Genomic DNA, 19,669 nt, shown 5'->3' on the forward strand with positions numbered 1-19,669 from the left:
CAGGGAGGAGTCAAAGGTCTGTAAACAGGCTTGATCCTAACCAGAGCCTGAACAAATGCTTGAACATCTGGCACAGCTGCCAGTCTTTTGTGAAGTAAAACAGATAAAGCAGAGATCTGTCCCTTCAGAGAACGTGCAGATAATCCTTTCTCCAAACCTTCTTGTAGAAAGGATAGAATCTTAGGAATTTTTGTCTTGTTCCATGGGAATCCTTTAGATTCACACCAACAGATATAATTTTTCCATATTTTATGGTAAATTTTTCTAGTTACAGGCTTTCTAGCCTGAATCAGAGTATCTATTACAGAATCTGAAAACCCACGCTTTGATAAAATCAAGCGTTCAATCTCCAAGCCGTCAGTTGGAGGGAAACCAGATTCGGATGTTCGAATGGACCCTGAACAAGAAGGTCCTGTCTCAAAGGTAGCTTCCATGGTGGAGCCGATGACATATTCACCAGGTCTGCATACCAAGTCCTGCGTGGCCACGCAGGAGCTATCAAGATCACCGAGGCCCTCTCCTGATTGATCCTGGCTACCAGCCTGGGGATGAGAGGAAACGGTGGGAATACATAAGCTAGGTTGAAGGTCCAAGGTGCTACTAGTGCATCTACTAGAGTCGCCTTGGGATCCCTGGATCTGGACCCGTAGCAAGGAACCTTGAAGTTCTGACGAGACGCCATCAGATCCATGTCTGGAATGCCCCATAATTGAATTATTTGGGCAAAGATTTCCGGATGGAGTTCCCACTCCCCCGGATGGAATGTCTGACGACTCAGAAAATCCGCTTCCCAATTTTCCACTCCTGGGATGTGGATCGCAGACAAGTGGCAGGAGTGATCCTCCGCCCATTGAATTATCTTGGTCACTTCTTTCATCGCCAGGGAACTCCTTGTTCCCCCCTGATGATTTATATATGCAACGGTCGTCATGTTGTCTGACTGAAACCTTATGAATTTGGCCTTTGCTAGTTGAGGCCAAGCTCTGAGAGCATTGAATATCGCTCTCAGTTCCAGAATGTTTATCGGGAGAATTGACTCTTCCCGAGACCATAGACCCTGAGCTTTCAGGGATTCCCAGACCGCGCCCCAGCCCACTAGGCTGGCGTCGGTCGTGACAATGACCCACTCTGGTCTGCGGAAGCTCATTCCCTGTGACAGATTGTCCAGGGTCAGCCACCAACAGAGTGAATCTCTGGTCTTTTGATCTACTTGAATCGTCGGAGACAAGTCTGTATAATCCCCATTCCACTGTCTGAGCATGCACAGTTGTAATGGTCTTAGATGAATTCGTGCAAAAGGAACTATGTCCATTGTTGCAACCATCAATCCTATTACTTCCATGCACTGCGCTATGGAAGGACGAGGAACAGAGTGAAGTACTTAACAAGAGCTTAGAAGTTTTGATTTTCTGACCTCTGTCAGAAAAATCCTCATTTCTAAGGAATCTATTATTGTTCCCAAGAAGGGAACTCTTGTTGACGGGGACAGAGAACTTTTTTCTTTGTTCACCTTCCATCCGTGAGATCTGAGAAAGGCTAGGACGATGTCCGTATGAGCCTTTGCTTTTGACATGGACGACGCTTGAATCAGGATGTCGTCCAAGTAAGGTACTACTGCAATGTCCCTTGGTCTTAGAACCGCTAGAAGGGACCCTAGTACCTTTGTGAAAATCCTTGGAGCAGTGGCTAATCCGAATGGAAGTGCCACAAACTGGTAATGCTTGTCCAGAAAAGCGAACCTTAGGAACTGATGATGTTCTTTGTGGATAGGAATATGTAGGTACGCATCCTTTAAATCCACGGTAGTCATAAATTGATTTTCCTGGATAGTAGGTAGGATCGTTCGAATAGTTTCCATTTTGAACGATGGTACCCTGAGAAATTTGTTTAGGATCTTTAGATCCAAAATTGGTCTGAATGTTCCCTCTTTTTTGGGAACTATGAACAGATTGGAATAAAATCCCATTCCTTGTTCTCTTATTGGAACTGGATGTATCACTCCCATCTTTAAAAGGTCTTCTACACAATGTAAGAATGCCTGTCTCTTTATTTGGTTTGAAGATAGAGACCTGTGGAACCTTCCCCTTGGGGATAGTTCCTTGAATTCCAGGAGATAACCTTGAGAAACTATTTCTAGCGCCCAAGGATCCTGAACATCTCTTGCCCAAGCCTGAGCAAAGAGAGAAAGTCTGCCCCCCACTAGATCCGGTCCCGGATCGGGGGCTATCCCTTCATGCTGTTTTGGTAGCAGTGGTAGGCTTCTTGGCCTGCTTACCCTTGTTCCAGCCTTGCATTGGTTTCCAGGCTGGTTTGGGTTGTGAAGTATTACCCTCTTGCTTAGAGGATACAGAATTAGAGACTGGTCCGTTTCTGCGAAAGGGACGAAAATTAAGCTTATTTTTAGCCTTAAAAGACCTATCCTGTGGGAGGGCGTGGCCCTTTCCCCCAGTGATGTCTGAAATAATCTCTTTCAAATCAGGTCCAAATAATGTTTTACCTTTGAAAGGAATGTTAAGCAATTTTGTCTTGGAAGACACATCCGCTGACCAAGACTTTAGCCAAAGCGCTCTGCGCGCCACGATAGCAAACCCTGAATTTTTCGCCGCTAATCTAGCTAATTGCAAAGCGGCATCTAAAACAAAAGTTAGCCAATTTAAGTGCTTGAACTCTGTCCATAACCTCCTCATACGAAGATTCTTTACTGAGCGATTTTTCTAGTTCCTCGAACCAGAAACACGCTGCCGTAGTGACAGGAACAATGCATGAAATTGGTTGTAGAAGGTAACCTTGCTGTACAAAAATCTTTTTAAGCAAACCCTCTAATTTCTTATCCATAGGATCTTTGAAAGCACAACTATCTTCGATAGGAATAGTAGTGCGTTTGTTTAGAGTAGAAACTGCCCCCTCGACCTTGGGGACTGTCTGCCATAAGTCCTTTCTGGGGTCGACTATAGGAAATAATTTCTTAAATATAGGGGGGGGAACAAAGGTATGCCGGGCCTTTCCCACTCTTTATTTACTATGTCCGCCACCCGCTTGGGTATAGGAAAAGGGTCGGGGGGCACCGGAACCTCTAGGAACTTGTCCATCTTACATCATTTCTCTGGAATGACCAAATTGTCACAATCATCCAGAGTAGATAACACCTCCTTAAGCAGTGCGCGGAGATGTTCTAATTTAAATGTCACAACATCAGGTTCAGCTTGATGAGAAATTTTTCCTGAATCTGAGATTTCTCCCTCAGACAAAACCTCCCTCATGGCCCCTTGAGATTGGTGTGAGGGTATGTCAGAACAGTTATCAGCGTCCTCTTGCTCTTCAGTGTTTAAAACAGAGCAATCGCGCTTTCTCTGATAAGTAGGCATTTTGGATAAAAGATTTGCTATGGAGTTATCCATTACAGCCGTTAATTGTTGCATGGTAATAAGTATTGGCGCACTAGATGTACTAGGGGCCTCCTGTGTGGGCATAACTGGTGTAGACACAGTAGGGGATGATGTAGTATCATGTTTACTCCCCTCATTTGAGGAATCATCTTGGGCAATATCATTATCTGTGGCATTACTGTCCTTACTTTGTTTGGACACTATGGCACAATTATCACATAAATTTAAATGGGGAGACACATTGGCTTTCATACATATAGAACATAGCTTATCTGATGGTACAGACATGTTAAACAGGCTTAAACTTGTCAACAAAGCACAAAAAACGTTTTAAAATAAAACCGTTACTGTCACTTTAAATTTCAAACTGAAAACACTTTATTACTGAATATGTGAAAAAGTATGAAGGAATTGTTCAAAATTCACCAAAATTTCACCACAGTGTCTTAAAGCATTAAAAGTATTGCACACCAAATTTCAGAGCTTTAACCCTTAAACGGAACCGGAGCCGTTTTTACATTTAACCCCTATACAGTCCCAGCTATATGCTTTGCTGAGACCCAACCAAGCCCAGAGGGGAATACGATACCAAATGACGCCTTCTATAAGCTTTTTCAGTGATTCTTAGCTCCTGACACATGCATCTGCATGCCTTGCTCTCCAAAAACAACTGCGCATTAATGGCGCGAAAATGAGGCTCTGTCTATAACTAGAAAGGTCCCCATCTGAAAAAGGCGTCCAACACAGTGCCTGCCGTTTTTCTAAACGTTCCCCAAGATTATAATACCAATTATTAGTTAGAATCTGCATAATATGCCTAGTAAAGCAATCGTTTTAGCCCAGAAAAATGTCTACCAGTTTTTAAGCCCTTTTTGAAGCCCTTTATTCTTTTATGTTTGATTAAGAAAATGGCTTACCGGTCCCCATGAGGGGAAATGACAGCCTTCCAGCATTACATGGTCTTGTTAGAAATATGGCTAGTCATACCTTAAGCAGAAAAGTCTGCTAACTGTTTCCCCCAACTGAAGTTACTTCATCTCAACAGTCCTGTGTGGAAACAGCAATCGATTTTAGTTACTGTCTGCTAAAATCATCTTCCTCTTACAAACAGAAATCTTCATCCTTTTCTGTTTCAGAGTAAATAGTACATACCAGCACTATTTTAAAATAACAAACACTTGATAGAAGAATAAAACTACATTTAAACACCAAAAAACTCTTAACCATCTCCGTGGAGATGTTGCCTGTGCAACGGCAAAGAGAATGACTGGGGTGGGCGGAGCCTAGGAGGGATCATGTGACCAGCTTTGCTGGGACTCTTTGCCATTTCCTGTTGGGGAAGAGAATATCCCACAAGTAAGGATGACGCCATGGACTGGACACACCAATGTTGGAGAAATAACGTATTATTGAGGTTGAATCTGGTACATATTATCACAATTTATTAAAAATATAAAAAAAACAATAAAAAACAAGATCAAAAGCGCTATGGACTGTATATCATTAACAGCACAAAGCCTTACACATTTATTTATACAGTACATATAATCAGCAATAGCAAGCAATACGCTAATAATTGTGCAAACGGATAATAGTGCACATCAATTTAAATAACTTGCATCAATCTAGGGACAAGGTGTAAACAACAAGCTTGGCACTATATCATGAAAAGCATAGTTCCAAATCAACAGATTTAATATAAACAATCCAAAATGATGACTATTATATCTGGGTTGCACATAAGCCAGGGGTAGTTGTAAACTTATAATGTCCTGAAAAAGTGAAAAGTAGACATCTGTAGACGTCCTTTAGGCTAAGGACATAACCATAAAACACAATACCATGTGCAGGAGTTCATTGGAGTGAAGCAGCTGGTATTGTGCACAGACCAACTAATTGCAAACCGATTAATCGATTATGAGATTCGTTGACAACTATTTTTATAATCGATTATTATCGATTATGCCGATTAGTTGTTGCAGCTCTAAAGCGGAGGATTGATGCCATGACCTATGTTATCCAAGTGCGCCATACATGAACGCGGTTTGCTAGGCCATATTTGATGTGTGTATAGAGATCTGCGAGGTGAAGGCTGCTGCATATACCCCCCCCCCCAGGATTCTGGGTTACAAGGTACACAGATACCAATCTTTGATGCTCATTCCTACGGTTACATAACGGTACAGATATACTGACACTCGTATACCTACTAAACATGGAGGAACTATGTTGTACAGTTCAAGCGCTCCTGGATGGCTTTGAGCGCAAATCCTGCGACCAGTTGGATATATTGTTTAATTCCACATACTCTGGAGACATATGTACGGTCCCAGGACTGTGTGATTGAAATAGTGACAATAAGGTCCGATAATAATGTGGGGCGAACGGCCTCGTGGTCAACTAATTCTCAGCTAAAGAATCCGCGCACAGTAAACACAAAAGTGTGTGGGGTGAGAGCTACTCAGGAACAGCTGATTATGCGCAGCTATCTATCTACGGCTCTCAGGAGAGAGACTGCTGAAGAAGTGCCTGTGTCTGGATATACTACTGTCTTGGACCCAGAGGAGGAGGCCGATCCTCGGGAACATGATAAGTTTTATATAGTTGGAGAGCAGGTGGACTATGCAGAGAGCGTGTTATCGCCAGGAGCCACACATTTACCTAGCCATCAAGATGCAGTAGACACTATATCACAGGGGTCTGAAATATCTACACTAGATCGGAGTGTTTTCTGTAACGCTTCAGATGGACTTTATCTGAGGACGATTCAATTTAAGAAGCGCAACAGGGAGTTAGCCCCACAGCTCTATATACCATGTGGAGCATTCTCTGTGCATGTAAATTGTACACCCTGTACTGTGTGCAAGACGATGACTTTGAAACTCGACATCTCTAATCTACCTTCAAGAGATTGCATTGCCCTCAGGAAGGGTGTTGGATAGCTACTAGCTTCATCCTTTCACCTAATCCATAGGTTTATGCTAATTGCCAGGGATCCGGCATACGGCAGACTATGTCAAATAACTGTTTATACCTGAAGTGTGGTTCAAGAGAGTTATACTCTAGGTTATTATATGGTTACCGAAAATGTACCCTTAATATGTGACTTCTGTTCAGCTAATTATATGTTGTAGATAGTATTGTTAGATTTTATTTGGTTATAGGCAATATCACTCTGCTAGTTTATATTGGGAAAGTCCGTATGGGGAGATAATTGTTTAATTCTCTTCCCTAGCAGCTAGTTATTTCATGCCTCAAAAAGGAGTATTTTTATATTTCATAAAATTTTTAGCCAATAATGTTTCCAACAGTTACAGGCCAATTAAGCTTCTCCCTTCCCAGTGTTTCAGTTAGTTTAAGACATATCGTGTATCATCAGATGGCTTATTAAGTTTTTTTATATATGAGCTGCCGCTGTGACCGGACATCTCCACTAGAGGGGAGTAGAATCTAATTAATGCCTGGCTGTCATATAAGTTGGCGAAAATGTGCTTTTAATATATACTCTATGGATGAGGAAAATTTTGCCAGGTATACTTTGTTTACAGGCTAGGTTCTTCTGATATGTCTATACAGGATATGGCAATGTTATGGGATATTTGTTTAATTCACAGCACAGAAGAGAATATAGCTGAGATAAGTAGGGTAGTGATTGTATATCTTATTTTATGCTAGATAGTACGTAATAAGATTTTTTTCTGAGGATGTCTAAGATATCTTCTCAAATTTCTTAAAACACAGTACGGGGATTATAAAATATTTTATTGGGTGACAGACTGTAGATTCCTAGTTTCACCACTAGAGGGGAGGAAAGGACAGTATTAGTTGAAGTCAATCCTCTACAGCAGACGTAATTTAGGTATGTATGTTTGTGAGCTGTATATACTAAGCCACCAATTCTACCTTAGGTTTGCAAGCTATTTTATATATGTGGCTGAGAACAGCTACTATGATCTTGGTTGTTATAGGACCTCACATAAGTTGATACGGAGCCTCATTTCAAGCTAGACATATTTCATAGTGACACCCTTAGTCCTAAATGTTTGCAGCCTGTCTGCCTCCTAAGTGCTGCAAATATTTATAGGGTTTTAGGCTTCTTTATTATCACACTATCACTTGCCTTGTTAGTGATGGCTAGGTATGTTTAGAGAGCTTTATGTGCTGTGGCTTTGTTCTATATGATCCACTACTATGCAAAAGATCCACTAGAGATCCTACACTAATGTATTCCATCTTTGGATTCCTACAATTTATAGATGAGCACTTGACCATAGTTGCAGCTGATAACTCCCCTCTTAATATTTATATATCACTATAGATCCTATCTTTAAATGTTAATAATTCATTCTCCTGTGCTTAACTGTAGTAATTGATGTTAATTGAAATTTCTGAGAAGTTATAGATGTGACGTGCTTAACCATAGCGACTAATGATATATTTTTCTGTCTCAAATCCCACAAGTAGTCATGGTTGTGAGGTCTCAAAAAGAGGTCCTATATGTTAAAAACTTTAAAACACTGAGGTTCATTTAAAGGTTCATTAGCCACATAGATAACACTACACTACAAGTAGTTAATTTTGGATGCTAGCTCTTTATTGCTCATAGTGATTGAAATACCAGCTGCTATTTGTGCTTTATATTTTTGATGTACTATATAGTGTATGCATTGTGATGTATATTTTTGCAAACTGCCCCCACGGGTTGGAGATTTATATTTGTGGTTATTCTGTATTGTTTTATTCTTTTTTTTACCTCAATAAAAACATATATAAAAAATAAATAAAAAAACAAATGCTAAAATAAAAAAAAAAAAAAAAAAAAAAAAAAGATAGATAATCCTTTTATTACCCATTCCCCAGTTTTGCATAACCAACACAGTTTTATTAATACACTTTTTACCTCTGTGATTACCTTGTATCTAAGCCTCTGTCAAAACAACTGAAATAAAGGGGCAGTCTGCAGACTGACATTTTAGCCAATCAGTGCCCACTCATAAGGGCACACATGAACTAACGCCCTCTATCTGTGAAAAACTGTCAAATGCATTCAGATAGTGGTTTAAAACTTTATACCATAACTGAATCATGAAAGTTTAATTTTGACTAGACTGTCTCTTTAAAGCTGTATAAGTGCACTAAAGAAAAGTATCTCTCAAAATGAACAGTACTGTATTATATAAGGAAGAGTATAGCTATCTCAGAAATAAGGTCTGTGAACTTAGAGATCAATAGGTCTCAGCATGAAAGTGAATGTAAATTTTGATTAATCAGTGCCCGGTTTTTGATAATCTTATAAAAAACATGGGCACTTTCATTTACCAAACTTTAAATTACACTGCTTTCTCCGCCCGTCACAAGCCGCTGCCGACATCAGAAATGACGATTTCGGCCTTCCACCAATCACGGCGTTGCTTTAGGCAATGATTTCCCGGGGGCGGGGAAGCCGTGATTGGAGGATGCCGGAATCGTGATTCCTGACGTAAGAAGAGGCTTGCGACGGGCTGGAGAGGCTTGAAGAAAGAAAAGGTATTTTAACAAAAGCAGTGTAATTTAAAGTTTGATGAATGAAAGTGCCCATGTTTTTAATAGGATTATTAAAAACCGGGCACTCATTCCTCAATCTTTACATTCACTTTAATGGCAAACTGTACCATAACAAAACAAACAAAAAAAAATCTCAGAATGCAAACTACTATAGGGTGTAAAGCTCTAGATACCGATTTATAAATTAATATTCGGTCAGGGTAATAGGTTAGGCAATAGCTGGCAGGGCCATGTTATGTAAACTGCATCATTGCCAATCAGTACTTTCAAATAATTGTCAAGTCAATATAAACTACCAATATAAAGCAAACTATATTGGTGCAACTTGTGTAATAAATGCCTCAATATCTGCATACCATACATTACACAAAACGGCAAAGATAAACCACATAATGGCAGAAATTCATATGGTCCCTCTTATAATATGCCTTAATTTGAGAGAGTACAGTATAAATGTAAAGAAGGTTCTTGTATGACCGATAATAATAATAATATGTATGATACTGAACCAAGTCGATGGGTACTCTAGTAAATAAACCCTGTTGAGCAATATAACAAAACTTGTAAAAGTGGCACAGTAGCTACACACAGACTAAGCAAAACTACCAAAGTATATAAAGATTTTTGCAATGAACCTTGCATGAAATATCAAACACATAATCATACAGAATTCTTTAGAGAGAGAAGCTTGATTAGCACAAACAGGCAACCATAAATGTGAGTGGCCCAAGCTGAAAACTCTTAACCACTGCAAGATGGTAAAAAGAGGAGGAGATCTCTCAATAAACAGGTCACCAACAGTAATGTACGGGGGTCCAGGACAATGAAAAAGAAGTCTCCAGTGTAGTAGTGGTGTAATGCACCAGGAAAGGCAGGCGATCCTAGTAACAACATGATAACCCCTATATTCCACTCATGTATAAAAGACACCAGCAAATGAGGCACTGCTTACTAGCTGTATGTACTTCGTATCTGTCTTTGCTCTCACTACTACTCTCGTCAGGCACAGACCACACTCCAGGAAGCCGGCCGCATTCCCCTAAGCACCGGGTCATATCCCACTCTTAGAACACTCCCCTACTTGACTGCTCCGCCAAATCAGGAGCTAATCCACCGCCATTCAGGCCCTCATATGCTACAGCTGGACTGCACTTCTGAAGGGCCAGGATAGCCTGAGTCCCCGGGATAAACCCTTGCTTGTGGAGACTTCATTCCTTCTGCTCCATCTCACCCCCTGCAAGCATAGAACAGCTGCAAGCAGGCGAGTAAACAGAAAGGAGGCTTCTCAGTCTTTTTTCAAACTTGCAGCCGTGTATTTTACTCTCTTGCAAGACTTCAGATCTTCCCTCGCTGTATCCATAAGTAAAACATTATCTAACCTCTTACAAAGCTCTCTTGCAAAATCCTCCCTAACAACAAAAGAACTCCTCCATAGCAATAAGAGATACTAAGGCAGAGCTTTCCAAACTTTTTATGTTGGCGACACAATTTTTAGACCTACATCTTTCCATGACACAGTAATTCAGTTGTACTGGCAAACAGGAGGTTAAACTAACTTGTTTTAAGAGATACGGACACATGCATAAATTATATAACGAAATGTATTCAAAAGTAACAGTATGTAAGTATGTGCAAGAATTAAAAAAAAGTTTAATAACACCAATAGCTACTTACTATTTTAATGGGATGTATACGAGGTTGATGGGATGAACACAATTTCTGAATATTTGGTGTAATATTAGATAAAGACACTCGCATTTTATCAGCAAGCATTTTTAAGCTTCCACTTCCTATCCATATATCAAGAGCAGGAGAAGCAATGCACTACTGGGAGCTAGTTGCAAAAAAACCCCACTGACTTCTGCTCAGCGTTTAAGCTGCCGCCCTCAGAGCTCGGTGAGTCTGACTACTGCCCGCGCTGCAAACACACTGCTGTCCCACTCACTGACTACACATGCAGTCACAAGCCAATTAAGGAGACTACACGTGCAGTCAGGAGACAATGTGCCGCCAAAGCCGCCAATGGGAATAGTTTCAGTTCCCACTGAGCTGCGCCAATAGGTTAAGATGATCTGTGACGCCCTAGGTATCAATCACGTGTCAACCATGTGATATGCGTAGAAGGCAGGCAGAAGTCAGAAACCCCAAAAATAATAATTTTAAATTAAATTTTAAAAAATTTGTTCTAAAGCAGGGACACACCTACACACTGCTACCGACACACTAGTGTGTCCCGACACACAGTTTAGAAAGCACTGTACTAAGGTAACGGTAAATGAAAATAGCAGATACTTTTAGTCTGCTTTACCGGCAAACTGGGAGGGGCGGGGATCCAATTGCCCAGACCAGTGCATGAGAGGTGGAATGCTCAGCTAGTAGGGCATTAATGCTCCTTCAAATCATACCAAGAGTATGAAGAAAATGTGATGACCAAAGTAAATTGGAAAGTTGTTTAAAACTGTAGGCTCTATCTGAATGATGAAATCTATTCCATGTACCCTTAATAAAGATGTCAGGCTTTTAACTTACAGGAGATCAAAACTGCGTAAAATCTATTATTAAACCAGGATGATAGAAAAAATAGTTCCTTAACTTTGTCTCGGGCACATTATTCTGAGAATACAATTTTAAAAAAAGTTTCCAATTTACTTCTATTATCAAATTTGCTTCTTTCTCTTGGTGTTCTTTGTTGAAGAGATATTTAGAAAGGTAGTGTGCACATGCCTGAAGCACTACATGACAGGAAATAGTGCTGCCATCTAGTGCTCTTGCTAATGAATAACATTGTTGCAAATCTTCTGCCATATAGTACTGCAGACGTGTGCACACTCCTGAGCTTACTTTACTGCTTTTCAACAAACGATTACAAGAAAATGAAGATTCTATAATACATAGAAAATTGTACGTTCTATTTGAATCATGAAAGAAGTGTGTTGGTTTTTATGTCCCTTTAAAGCTTTGCTGGTTCTCTAGTAGCCAAGACAATAAACAGGGGACAGTACAAACTGCATGACCTCCTTGAACAAGACTTACTGGTCTAAAGAAAGCAGTGGTCACAAAAGGTCACTTGCCTCTCAACCAATCACTTGCAACGGATTCTCTTAGTTTAAACTGCAATAAGGAGCAATTGCTTCATCCGAAAGAAGTGACAATGTGTGGAAGAAGTTTTTTTCCCAGAAAGTGCTGGGGATTCATGAAATAAACTTCCAATATAGGAGGTAAACACAAAGGCTGTAAAAGAATTTTAAAAAATGCCTGGGACGTGCATGGATTTTGGAATATTTGGATTTCAGAATTCCGGATTTGGGGATTTGTACCAGTATTGGTTATTGCTGTGTACAGAGAAATAAGATGAAGATTGTGTGTAAATATACAGAAACAAGCAATTACGGTCGGCTCTCCTAGGAAGTTCAGCCCATTTGATTTGTTTGTGGTTTCAATTAACAGAAAAGGCTATTTTATATGCAAAAATATTCATAAAAGAACAATGTTTCATACATTGTAAACTTTGCAGCTGGAATAATAAGTCCAAACTATTTTACTGTACAATTTCACTGTCCCTTTAAAAGGAAGTGCTGCAAGAATCCCAGCATATTTAGTTTAGAGAGAAGAATAGATATGATCATATGACGTTACCTGGAAGCACGTGTCATGTTTACGACTCCCATCAGAACAATACCAGCAAAGTGTGCAGCAATGACTAACAATGATCTGCTCAGGAATCAGCCCATGACATACCTAATAAGTCACCTGCTCATGACTCAATGGATTTGGGACAGAGCTTCAAGGCATAAAGGTTACATAAACTGTCTGAGTCAATTTACATTTAAATGAAAAAAAAATCCAATTTACTTCTATGAAATTTAGCTTTCACTATTGGTATCCTTTTTCTTGTGAGTATTCTGAAGTAGGCTCAGGGGCGTTCATGTGTTTTTATCATATACAGATGTGCACATTCCTGAGCCTATCCAAATATGCTCACATGGAAAGCCGCTAATATTCAAATGGGACAGACAAGAAAAAAGTAAAACTAAATTTTTGCTTAAATGATAAATGTATTTATTTCTTGACACGGCGAGTCCACGGATCATCAATTACTGTTGGGGAATATCACTCCTGGCCAGCAGGAGGCAAAAGAGCACCACAGCAGAGCTGTTAAAGGGACAGTATACACTCATTTTCATATAACTGCATGTAATAGACACTACTATAAAGAATAAGATGCACAGATACGGATATAAAAATCCAGTATAAAACTGTTCCAAAAACTTACATTGAAGCTCTCAGTTTAGCTCTGTTGAAAAGGTAGCTGGAAAGCCCACTGCAAATGGGAAATAAGACCCCTTTTGGATATGAAAAGACCCTTTACACAAAAAGGAGCAAGCTGGAGTAGGTATCCGTCGGTATTCTCATAAAACTTTGGGGCTTGGTTAGAGTCTGGAAATCAGAGCAAAGTTATTAAATAAGCAAAACTATATATAAAAAAAAAATAAAAAAAATAAAATAAAATTGTATGGGCTATATAAATAATCTACAAAACATTTATGCAAAAAAAAAAAAAAAAATGAGTGTATAATGTCCCTTTGAGTAACACTTCCCTTCCCACAAACCCAAGTCATTTGACCAAAGGAAAATGAGAGAAAGGAAATAACACAAGGTGCAGAAGAGCCCGAGGGGGGTGTGTGGGGGTGTGTGTGTGTATGTATGTGTATGTATGTATGTATGTATGTGTGTATGTGTGTGTGTGTGTGTGTGTGTGTGTGTGTACTCAAGTACTCAAGTATTTGCTTGAGTACTTGTACTCATGCAAAAGGCACCGATACTTAAACCGATACCTCCAATTCCTACACATACACCATCTAGTGGCGTTTTTCAAACTGGATGTTCCCATTTCATTTTAAGCTGGAGTGGAGACTTAACTAAAAAAAATGTTCACTTCTGTTCTGCTAATACAAATTGCTGGTATTTTTTTTATTGTATGTTTGAGAGCAGTGCCCCAAAAGCTGCTACTATACAGCTGGAAGCCTACCTGGGAGAGATCTCTGTACCTCATTCAGACAAAACCCCTGACATACTGGGCAGTTAATAAACTGAGATTTAATGGCCCAAAAATATCTTTATGACCCATGCAGTAGTGTGACAGTGAAAGACTGTTCAGCTTAGCGTCAAACGTCTTTACTGATAAAAGAAACACTTATGGGGGCGTGTCCAAGCAGCGGCTCTGTGCAGTCGCACTTTTTCAAGCTCCGGGAGAGTTGCATAAAATCCGCCGATTTTTGCTTATAAATCACAGCTTTTTTATAAATACTTTAAAGCACGATCAGCTCTACAATAGATCATATCCATCAAGAAGCTGTTTTCATGACCCTGGAGTTGAAAACGGACAAATAAGGCCTGGTGCGGCGGCTACAATACAGGTAGCGTTTCCCCCCCTAGGAAGCTCCTAGGGTTACTCGCTGGACTTGGTCAATCTGAACACTGCAGTGCCTAGAGCTACGGAATAACTGCTAACACCTTACTGAGTAGTTACATTATCCCAGGTGACAAGGTCGAGCAGTGAGAGCCGTTATAAACTCCAACTATAGCAATGCAGGCTATGGAACCCTGGCTAAAGTGGAAGCTTTGTTTCAGGCCCTAATAAACAAGGCACCATCGGAGAAGGATATACAACAGTTAATAGAACGTGTCGCATCAACACCTGTGAATAAGTCAGTTATATTGGAACAGACTTTGGAAGAGGGGACTGCACCCATTTCACAGACAAGGGCAAGTAGCCTACTAATGGAACAGGACGAAGATATAACTTCCCAGCAAGCAAGTAAGACGGAGACTTCCCCGCTATCAAACTTACCGGATCAGCATAAAGCAGTGCGAGGTGCTTACAGGTTTACCCCCCAGGTCAATCTCCTACACGCGGAACAGAACTCCCTAATTGAGAAATACGCCACTATACCTCCCAATATGGCGTCTAGTATCATGTCGAGCAGGAAGGGAGAGAAGACACTGGGCACACTTTTTGCATGTGACAGCAATGGCAAACCAGGGTTACCTCTTAGTCCGCATCTGAGACGCCCCGGAGCATACACCAATGAGGCGGAGATTGTGTGAGAACTTTGCGGAGATAATTGGCCCATTTTTTGCAGCTTGCCCAGAGGATAACATAGTTATGGCCCGAATGGGTGAAGTCTTCTATTTGCAGCGAAATACCAAAGGCTCTTTGTACGCTGGTAAACTATCTTCCATATCTACCTTGAATAGACCCACCAGCTCAATGACTGGAACTGACTGGCAAGTAAACCCAAGCGGGGGCCAATGTTCTGGTAAAGTTCATCCGCCTCTGGACACTTAGCTAAAAAGTTATCCTGCAGTACAGTTTATTGTTGCTTGTTTGTGGTTTTTTGTTTCTCTTTTTTTCTGTCCCAGACCAAGTTACTATTGATCTGTCCATATAAGTTGCAGGACTATTAGTTAACTTAGTCGGATCAATAGTTACTCATAACTGATGCGGCTAGATAAAGGGAATGTCGGGGATTCTTGCGATCACTGATCATCAAGCCTTAACACTATACCCCAATGGCGAATTTACATGTATCGAAAAAGTTATCCTGCAGTACTGTTTATTGTTGCTTGTTTGTGTATTTTGTTCCAGACCGATATTATAGATTTGTCCATCTAGGTAGCAAGGCTATAAATTTATTTAGTGGGACTAACAGTTATTCATGACTGATGAGGCTAGATAAGAGTAAAGCCGGGGCTATTTGAGATTGCTGATCATCAAGCTTTAGCGCTATAACACGGTAGGCATAATTTACCCCAATGGCGTATGGATATTTTTTTTTATATAGATTCATGTTTGCCTCCCTCGTGGCTGACGGCCGCGGCGGTGGGGCTTGAGGCAACACACTATACACCAAAAACGCCTTACTTTATTACTAAATATAAAAACTACCTTGCACATGATTTCTGATGGAAGCACCCGTGGTCTCGCATAGTAGCAAATCTGTTGCGGATAAATATAGAATACATGGACCTACTATAGTAGTTAAATCCTGCTTCCCTTGCTTTTATAATTTTCCACTACATGTATCAACTCACATAATATTGATGAAAGGGTCTGAAAGGGTTGCCGTAAGACTTAAACTTTAGCTAACCTATTCCAGTTTAAGGGGATCACTTTTACTGTTGGCATAGCAAACACATGACCTCTGTCTATGAACATAATCTCTCACCCGCCCACCCACACATTATAACTCTACAATCCGGATAGGGCAGTTATTAGTTTTTAGATGTCTCGAATGTGTATTAGTTTTATCTGACCTACTCTGCTCATGTTTGCTGACCGGGGCTCGGCGGGCAGTGACGACGATTTGACCATTTCCAGTTGTATACATCTCTATTATATTCAAAGCTGTAAACATGTCTCAGCTCTCTAGATTATGGAGATGTAGTTTTCTTTGTTTTCTTCTCTATACTTGTTAAATAAACCTATGTTTTTTTCTCTTAAAAAAAAAAAAAAGAAACAGACTTATAGCTGAACATGCAGAGATGCTTCTGTTCCTTAAAAAGAACTTGCCACTAACTTTTGAAAAATTACTCTAATTGCTAGATTGCCTGTTATACTGCTAGTTCTCATCTTGCACAACTATGCTCAAAACATACTGTACTCTGAGGAACATCCGTAGCCAGGGCTGGACTGGGAATAAAAAGCAGCCCTGGAAAAATATGAAGACCAGCCCTATTTTCTGTTGAGTCAGTAGAATGCCAATGCCCCATTTTTCTCAAAGGGGATTACTTTGATACTCCTTCCTCAATATTATTTTAAGAATTAAATTATATTACTTTGTATTAGGTACAAATGTCAGATTGATGAGTTATATAGGCACCCTAAACCCAATTGCATCCAGTAATCACCTCTTTAAAATGTAGCTTTCCAGCCCCAGCTATTATTTATTGTAGTTATTAATATATGTTATTGTAATATTTTTATTTATAAAACATGTTCTGTGAACTTTGTGACAACGAGCACATAAAACATTTTTATTATTAAAACATGTCTTTTGAGATACAGTTTATAATTATAAATAAGCAATCTTAAATCATTAGTCTATTATGCTTGGTAAACTGTCATGACATTAAAAAAAAGTATCGGTAATTGGTATCGGTGAGTATTTGAAAAAAAGTATCGGTACTTGTACTCGGTCTTAGAAAAATGGTATCGGTGCAACATATATATATATATATATATATTGTCTGAAAACAGGGCGGGCCGTGGACTCACTGTGTCAAGAAAGAAATTTATCATCAGGTAAGTATAAATTTTGTTTTCTTTCTAATGACATGGTGAGTCCACGGATCATCATCAATTACTGTTGGGAATCAATACTCAAGCTAGAGGACAAAGATGATACGGGAGGGCAAGACAGGAACCTAAACAGAAGGCACTACAGCTTGCAGCACCTTTCTCCCAGAATAAGCCTCAGCCGAGGCAAAAGTATCAATTTTTAGAAATTAGAAAAAAGTTCTACAGAGGCCACAATCTTGAAGCCCCAAGAGGAAGACGACACCTCCCTAGCGGAGAGAGCTGTAATTCTCACAGGAAGCTGCTGACCAGCACCTCCCTAGCGGAGAGAGCTGTAATTCTCAAAGGAAGCTGCTGACCAGCACCTCCCTAGCAGAGAGAGCTGTAATTCTCACAGGAAGCTGCTGACCAGCACCTCCCTAGCAGAGAGAGCTGTAATTCTCACAGGAAGCTGCTGACCAGCACCTCCCTAGCAGAGAGAGCTGTAATTCTCACAGGAAGCTGCTGACCAGCACCTCCCTAGCGGAGAGAGCTGTAATTCTCACAGGAAGCTGCTGACCAGCACCTCCCTAGCAGAGAGAGCTGTAATTCTCACAGGAGGCTGCTGACCAGCACCTCCCTAGCAGAGAGAGCTGTAATTCTCACAGGAAGCTGCTGACCAGCACCTCCCTAGCGGAGAGAGCTGTAATTCTCACAGGAAGCTGCTGACCAGCACCTCCCTAGCAGAGAGAGCTGTAATTCTCACAGGAAGCTGCTGACCAGCACCTCCCTAGCAGAGAGAGCTGTAATTCTCACAGGAAGCTGCTGACCAGCACCTCCCTAGCAGAGAGAGCTGTAATTCTCACAGGAAGCTGCTGACCAGCACCTCCCTAGCAGAGAGAGCTGTAATTCTCACAGGAAGCTGCTGACCAGCACCTCCCTAGCGGAGAGAGCTGTAATTCTCACAGGAAGCTGCTGACCAGCACCTCCCTAGCAGAGAGAGCTGTAATTCTCACAGGAAGCTGCTGACCAGCACCCCCCTAGCAGAGAGAGCTGTAATTCTCACAGGAAGCTGCTGACCAGCACCTCCCTAGCAGAGAGAGCTGTAATTCTCACAGGAAGCTGCTGACCAGCACCTCCCTAGCGGAGAGAGCTGTAATTCTCACAGGAGGCTGCTGACCAGCACCTCCCTAGCGGAGAGAGCTGTAATTCTCACAGGAGGCTGCTGACCAGCACCTCCCTAGCAGAGAGAGCTGTAATTCTCACAGGAAGCTGCTGACCAGCACCTCCCTAGCAGAGAGAGCTGTAATTCTCACAGGAAGCTGCTGACCAGCACCTCCCTAGCAGAGAGAGCTGTAATTCTCACAGGAAGCTGCTGACCAGCACCTCCCTAGCAGAGAGAGCTGTAATTCTCACAGGAAGCTGCTGACCAGCACCTCCCTAGCAGAGAGAGCTGTAATTCTCACAGGAAGCTGCTGACCAGCACCTCCCTAGCAGAGAGAGCTGTAATTCTCACAGGAAGCTGCTGACCAGCACCTCCCTAGCAGAGAGAGCTGTAATTCTCACAGGAAGCTGCTGACCAGCACCTCCCTAGCAGAGAGAGCTGTAATTCTCACAGGAAGCTGCTGACCAGCACCTCCCTAGCGGAGAGAGCTGTAATTCTCACAGGAAGCTGCTGACCAGCACCTCCCTAGCGGAGAGAGCTGTAATTCTCACAGGAAGCTGCTGACCAGCACCTCCCTAGCAGAGAGAGCTGTAATTCTCACAGGAAGCTGCTGACCAGCACCTCCCTAGCAGAGAGAGCTGTAATTCTCACAGGAAGCTGCTGACCAGCACCTCCCTAGCAGAGAGAGCTGTAATTCTCACAGGAAGCTGCTGACCAGCACCTCCCTAGCAGAGAGAGCTGTAATTCTCACAGGAAGCTGCTGACCAGCACCTCCCTAGCAGAGAGAGCTGTAATTCTCACAGGAAGCTGCTGACCAGCACCTCCCTAGCGGAGAGAGCTGTAATTCTCACAGGAAGCTGCTGACCAGCACCTCCCTAGCGGAGAGAGCTGTAATTCTCACAGGAAGCTGCTGACCAGCACCTCCCTAGCGGAGAGAGCTGTAATTCTCACAGGAAGCTGCTGACCAGCACCTCCCTAGCGGAGAGAGCTGTAATTCTCACAGGAAGCTGCTGACCAGCACCTCCCTAGCGGAGAGAGCTGTAATTCTCACAGGAAGCTGCTGACCAGCACCTCCCTAGCGGAGAGAGCTGTAATTCTCACAGGAAGCTGCTGACCAGCACCTCCCTAGCAGAGAGAGCTGTAATTCTCACAGGAAGCTGCTGACCAGCACCTCCCTAGCAGAGAGAGCTGTAATTCTCACAGGAAGCTGCTGACCAGCACCTCCCTAGCGGAGAGAGCTGTAATTCTCACAGGAAGCTGCTGACCAGCACCTCCCTAGCGGAGAGAGCTGTAATT

At 41.6% G+C, this 19,669-nt stretch overlaps 1 protein-coding gene across 3 annotated transcripts in view; it reads right to left on the reverse strand.

Moving 5' to 3' along the window:
• UBAP1 (ubiquitin associated protein 1) overlaps window positions 1–19,669 on the reverse strand; it is a 100,767-nt gene that overhangs the window by 74,144 nt on the left and 6,954 nt on the right. Inside the window, exon 2 of one of the 3 annotated variants that reach the window (XM_053701038.1) lies at window positions 13,204–13,367. The exons of the other annotated variants lie outside the window; for them this stretch is intronic. The gene's annotated coding sequence lies outside the window, so the exon portion shown is untranslated. The remainder of the gene's footprint in view (window positions 1–13,203; window positions 13,368–19,669) is intronic. 3 annotated transcript variants of the gene reach the window in all.

The sequence above is a fragment of the Bombina bombina genome, chromosome 2, assembly GCF_027579735.1.
Source record: "Bombina bombina isolate aBomBom1 chromosome 2, aBomBom1.pri, whole genome shotgun sequence".
Classification (NCBI taxonomy): Eukaryota; Metazoa; Chordata; class Amphibia; order Anura; family Bombinatoridae; genus Bombina; species Bombina bombina.